At 45.3% G+C, this 6,265-nt stretch overlaps 1 non-coding gene across 1 annotated transcript; it reads right to left on the bottom strand.

Moving 5' to 3' along the window:
- Positions 1 to 1,276: 1,276 nt before the first annotated feature.
- Positions 1,277 to 1,413, bottom strand: LOC119923671. The gene has a single exon (XR_005448929.1). It is a non-coding gene; the product is annotated as a small nucleolar RNA SNORA7 (small nucleolar RNA).
- Positions 1,414 to 6,265: the final 4,852 nt, after the last annotated feature.

Here is a 6,265-nt window from a genome sequence, read left to right as displayed (position 1 = left end):
TCCTCCTTCCAGCCTCTACATCACAGTTCTGCACCAGAAAACTGCCAAAGGTAAACTTACCCCACAGTATGTGCAGATGTCTGCAGATTTAGAAAACAGGTACAGCAATGAGTCTACCAACTCCGGTGCATTGTACTCTCCCAAGTTCCTAGTAGTGTGCTCTGCATAGAGTAAGTGGTCAGCATAGAGTAAGCACTCAATAAATTTCAATGATTGATTAATTGACTAATTCCTCTAGACCATAAGGTCCTCGTGGGCAGGCAATGAGTCTGCCAACTCTCTTACATTACACTCTCCGAAGCACATAGTACAGTGGTTGCCACAAAATAAGTACTCAATGAAATTGGCATTGATTTATTGATTGGGTCCTTGTTTTACCAGTCAATGGGTCCCTTCCCTGCCTACTACCCCAGTGATCCCAACTGAAGAATAAGGAAAATGGATATGGAAGCTGAAAATGAATTTAAGCCTCTCTGATGCAGAAGGGTTGAAACTCCATGGAAATGGAGGATATTGTCCTCCATTCTTTTAATTCCACGACAAAACACTGCTCCAGCCTGTGGATCAAGCTCCGTCCTTGGTCTTTGAAGCTCACTGAATGAGTAGACTGAGAAGTTGATGATCAGACCAATTTATGGTGTTTTCTGAGACTGTTGTCCCAGCGTTCCCTGGGGAACAGATTGGGGAATTCAGCGCCTAATTAATCCTACTGGACATGACAGAGGAATCATTTATTCTGCACCCTGAATTCAGAAGTGCGATGATATGAAGTGCCAGAGGATCAGTTCATTCATTCATTCAATCGTATTTCTTGAGCGCTTACTGTGTGCAGAGCACTGTATTAAGCGCTTGGGAAGTACAAGTCGGTAATATATAGAGATGGTCCCCACGCAACAACGGCTAACAGTATAGAAGTTCAGTTAGACAGCAAAGCCTAGCCAGGGCAAAAGGAGAATGGAAAATATATCATTCATCCAGGAGTTTCTCAGACATTCGATTTCATCACATAATGGAATCATTTGAACAAACAGTTATACTCATTTGCTTCCCTTGTCTTGTCTTATGCCACCGAGTTATTTCCGACCCATGGCGACGACATGGACTCATCTCTCCCAGACCGCCCCGCTCTCCATCTGCAATCGTTCTGGTAGTGCAACCATAGTTTTCTTGGTAAAAATAAGGAAGTGGTTTACCATTGGCTCCTTCCACGCAATAAACCCGAGTCTCCACCCTCGACTCTCCCCCATGCTGCTGCTACCCCGCATGGGTGAGTTTTGAGTGTAGCAGATTGCCTTCCACTCACTAGCCACTGCCCAAGCTAGGAATGAATGGGTAGGCCTCTGCTTGACTCTCCCTCCTGTAGCTGAGACTGGTAGAGTCCTGGACACCCTCCAGTTGCGACCCTGAGAGGGGTTGTTACCCTTACTTGTAATCTATTTTAATGTCTATATTCTCCAATAGGAGAATCCTTGATGTGAGATCCTTGAGGGCAGGTATGGTTTCTACCAACTGAACTGTACTGTATTCCCCAAAGCACACAGTAAGTGCTCAGTGAATACCATCTCTTGATCGACTGATTCCTCTATACTGCTAGCTCCCTGAGGTCAGGGACTGGGTTTACCAACTTTATTATGCTGTACTCTCCCAAGTGCTTAGTAAGTGCTCTGCACACAATAAGCGCTCAACAAATATAATTGATAGATTGAACGATTCCTCTAGACTATAGACTCCCTGAGGATAGGGATTGTATCTTACAACTGTAATGTGCTGTGTTCTCTCATGTGCTTAGTACAGTGCTCTGCATACAGTAAGTGCTCTGTAGATATCACTGATTGATTGCTTAGTCCTCTTCATCATGGCTGAGCAACTCCACCACAAACTGCTGCCTCCCCTGTAGTCTAAAGGACTTATGAAAGAGCCAACAGTGGTGCACTGTCCTACATAACATCCTTCCCAGACTGGTCTTCAGCTCCCTGTTCCCGAGGCTGTATATGACGGAGTTTACGGCTGGAAGCACTATGGAATAGAACATGGACAGAGACAGATCCATCCCTGATGGACCATTTGATTTGGGATTTAGATATGGCAAAGGCCCCCCTCAGAGAGGAAAAGAGAGACGACGACCAGGTTGGGTAGACAGGTGGAGAAGGCTTTCGACCGGCCCGTCACCGATGGCATCATCAGCACAACGGAGAAGATATGGACGTAAGAGGTGATGCTGGAAACGAAGCAAAGGAAGGAGAGGCTTGCAGTAAAGGTTGTGACTCTGACTTCTCTAAGGATCACAGCGGAGTCATCTTGGGCCAGGAAGTGGAGAATACCACAGAAGAAATAGTGGATCACATTGGATCCACAGGAGGGCTCAGACAAGGTGTGCACGAGGCCGGAGACCCCCCGCTGAGCCAGAAGGTGGCTGCCATCTTCCTACAAGCCCCTCTGTTCATGACGACCTCGTAACGCAAGAGGTGGCAGATGGCAGCATAGCAGTCGTGGGACATCACATTGAGCAAGATCATTTCAGTGGTTGCCAAAGGATTAACGAATACAACTTGTAAAACACATCCCAGGAAAGAGATCTGTTGTTGGTCAGGGAGTTGATGACGGACTTGGGGATGGTGACGGAGAGGAAGCAGAGGTCAATGAGGGCCAGGTTTCTGAGGAAAAAATACATGGGGCTGTGGAGGTGCTCGTCAAGGGCAGGGACGGTGATAATGAGGAGATTCCCCTTCAGGCCCACCAGGTAGACCAGGAGGAACCACGCAGCGTGGACCAGCTATAGCTACCGAACCTCCAAGAACCCCAGGAGGAGGAATTCTGTCCCCGTAGTGATGTTGAACATTCCCTCTCCAGTGATACCGTGGGTGCCCTGGGAATAAGAGATTGGAAAATGAGAATTGAAAGGTAATGCTTTTTCATATTAATTCTGGAGAAACTGGACGCTGAAGAAAATAAGAATGTTCATTCCCTCAGAGAATACTTTACTTGTCCTAACAACAACAATAATAATAATTGTGGAATGTGTACGTGCTTTCTATGTGCCAAGCACTTTACTAAGTGCTGCGGTAGACACAAGATAATCAGGTACCACACAGGGCTCACCGTCTAAGTAGGAGGGAGAATAGGTGTTTAATCCTTATTTTGCAGATGAAGGAACAGAGAAGTAAAGTGAATTGCTCTATGACACCCAGCAGACAAGTAGTGGAGTCGCAATTAGAACCCAGGTCCCCTGAGTTCCAGGCTCTGGCTCTTTCCACTACACCACTCTGCTTCTCTCTAGAATGAAAACTTCTTGTGGGCAGGAAGCGTATCTACCAACTCTGTTGTATTGTCCTCTCCCAAGTGCGTAGTACAGCTCAGAGTTAGTGCTCAATAAATACCAATGATTGTGCATCATTGTCATTGATGTTCACTGCCCTTGTTCTAAATACGTTTATGTCGCCCTTGTGAACTAGAGTGCAAGATTTTATGGGCAGAGAACATGTCCATTCATTCATTCATTCAGGTATTTATTGAGCACTTACAATGCACAGAGTACTAAACTAAATGCTTGGGGGAGAGCAATATGACAGAATTGAAAGACACATTCCCTGCCCACAACGAGTTTACAGTACATATGTGTGCTTTGTAGAGAATGATCTATTCACATTTGCTATAAAAGGGCAAACATGTGAGTGGGAACCTCACAGACTACCCAGATTAGGTCAGATGAGTAGAGAGAAATAATTGTAGTATTTGTTAAGCACTTACCATTTGTGAAGCACTATTTTAAACTCTGGGGAAGACACACGTTAATTATCTCAGATTATGTTTTGTGGTATTTGTTAAGCACTTATTATTTTCCAGTCACTGTACTATTCTCTGGGTTAGATACAAGCTAATCTATATCCCACATGGGGCTCACAGTGTTACTCCCCATTTTACCGGTGAGGTAACAGGCACAGAGAATATAAGTGACTGGCCCAAAGACACACAGCAGACAAGTAGTGGAGCTGGGAGTAGAACCTAGATCCCCTCACTTCCAGGACCATGCTCTTTCCATTGGCCATGCTGATTCCAAACAAGATGATCAGGTCCCACATGGGCTCACACATTACACAGGAGGAAGAACAAGCACTGAATCCCCACTTTCGCAGATGAGGGAACTGTGGCACAGAGAAGTTAAGTGACTTGCTCACGGTTACCCAGCAGGCATATGGATGAGAGCCAGACCCTCTGACCCCCAGGACCATGTTCTTTAGACTAATCCACGCTGCTCCTCATCACACCTGGAGTTCCTAGAAAACTCATGGAGAGTCTTATATTACAAAGGGTCTCCCTTGGAAAAGAGAGTTCTGAGCATGTCTGTTAGGATTCTGAACAAAGAAATAAATTAGTATTGAGCACCAGTCTTGGACTCACCCAGAGGGACCCAATATGCACACATTCAGGTGAAGCAGCGTGGCACAGTGGAAAGAGTGTGGGCCTGGGAGTCAGAAATTCATATGTTCTAATCCTGGCTCTGACACTGTCTGCTGTGGGACCTTGGACAAGTCACTTCACTTCTCTGATCCTCAGTAACTTTATCTATAAAACGGAGTTTGAGACTGTGAACTCCACGAGGGACAGAGACTGTATCCAAACCAATGTTCTTGTATCCACCCCAGTGCTTAGTACACTGCCAGGCACATAGTAAATACTCAACAAATACCACAGTTATTGTCACTCTTATTCACTCTTATTCTCTTGCAGCTCAGGAAGGTGAAGCAACTTCATTGTTTCTGCTTCTTACCATATTTGTCGTTCGAACTAAGCTACCAACTAGTTCAGTGTGCATAGGAGAATGGGTCCTGGGAGTCAGAGAAGTTGGATTATGATCCCAACTCCACCACTTGCCCATTGTGTGACCTTGGACAAGTTATTGAACTTCTCTGTGCCTCTGATCCCTTACCTGCAAAATGGGGAGTCTATGCCTGTTCTCCCTCCTACTTAGTCTGTAACCCCTATGTGGGACAAGGACTGTGTCCAACCTGATTAACTTCTATCTACCCCAGGATACACAGTGCTTTTCAGATAGTAAATACAATTTTAAAAAAATGCTAAATCAGAACATCAGCCTTGAAGACCCTTCAGCACGGCAAGTCTCCTGAACTATGGGGACTGGCCAAAGAAGAGTGGCAGCAATTATCCTCCTACCCTCTGAAATTACTCAGTACGTAATAGTAATCAAAGTTAATTCATTCGTTTGGTTCATTCAATCGTATTTATTGAGTGCTTACTGTGTGCAGAGCACTGTATTAAGCACTTGGGAGAGCACAATACAATAAACTGTACAATAACGTACACAATACAATATACAATAAACACACATTCCCTGCTTACAGCGAGCTTACAATCTAAAGGTTGGGTGACAGACCTTAATATAAATAAATAAATCACATAAATTAAAGATATGTATGTAGGTGCTGTGGGGCTGGGACAGGGGGAGAATAAAGAGAGCAAGTCAGGGTGGCTCAGGAGGGAGTGGGAGAAGAGGAAAAGGGGGCTTAGTCAGGGAAGACCTCTTGGAGGAGATGTGCCTTCAATAAAGCTTTGAAGGAGAGAAGAGTAATTGTCGGATTTGAGGAGGGAGAGAATTCCAGGCCAAAGGCAGGACATGGGTGACGGGTCAGCGGCGAGATAGATGAGATGGGGGCAGTGAGAAGGTTGGTATTAGAAGAGCTAAGTGGGTGAGCTGGGTTGGAGTAGGAGAGTAGTGAGGTGAGGTAGGAGGGGGCAAACTATGGAGTGATTTAAAGTCATTGGTGATGAGTTTTTGTTTGATGGATAACCACTGGAGTTTTTTTAGGGGTGGGATGACATGTCCTGAACGTTTTTATAGAAAAATGATCTGGGCAGCAGAGTGGAATAAGAACTGGGGTGGGGAAAGACAGGAGGTTGGGAGGGCAGCAAGAAGGCTGATGCAGTAATCCAAGCGGGGTAGCATGAATGATTGTTTTAACATGGTAGCAGTTTGGATGGAGACGGAAGGGCGGGTTTTAGTAATGCTGTGAAGTTCGGACCGACAGGATTTAGTGATGGATTGACTGTGTGGGTAGAATGAGAGAGAGGAGTAGAGGGTAGCGCAAAGATTATAGGCTTGTGACACGGGAAGGACGGTTGTACCATCTACAGTGATGGGAAAGTCAGAGGGGGACAGGGATTGGGTGGAAAGGTAAGGAGTTCTGTATGATATTTGGTTTGCTAATTGCTTACTCTGTGTCAAGCATTTATATACAAGTTAATCAGG

Source organism: Tachyglossus aculeatus, unplaced genomic scaffold (genome assembly GCF_015852505.1).
Source record: "Tachyglossus aculeatus isolate mTacAcu1 unplaced genomic scaffold, mTacAcu1.pri scaffold_216_arrow_ctg1, whole genome shotgun sequence".
Taxonomy (NCBI): domain Eukaryota; kingdom Metazoa; phylum Chordata; class Mammalia; order Monotremata; family Tachyglossidae; genus Tachyglossus; species Tachyglossus aculeatus.
The sequence above is the reverse complement of the archived record's forward strand: the minus strand, read 5'-3'. Positions and strand labels throughout refer to the sequence as shown.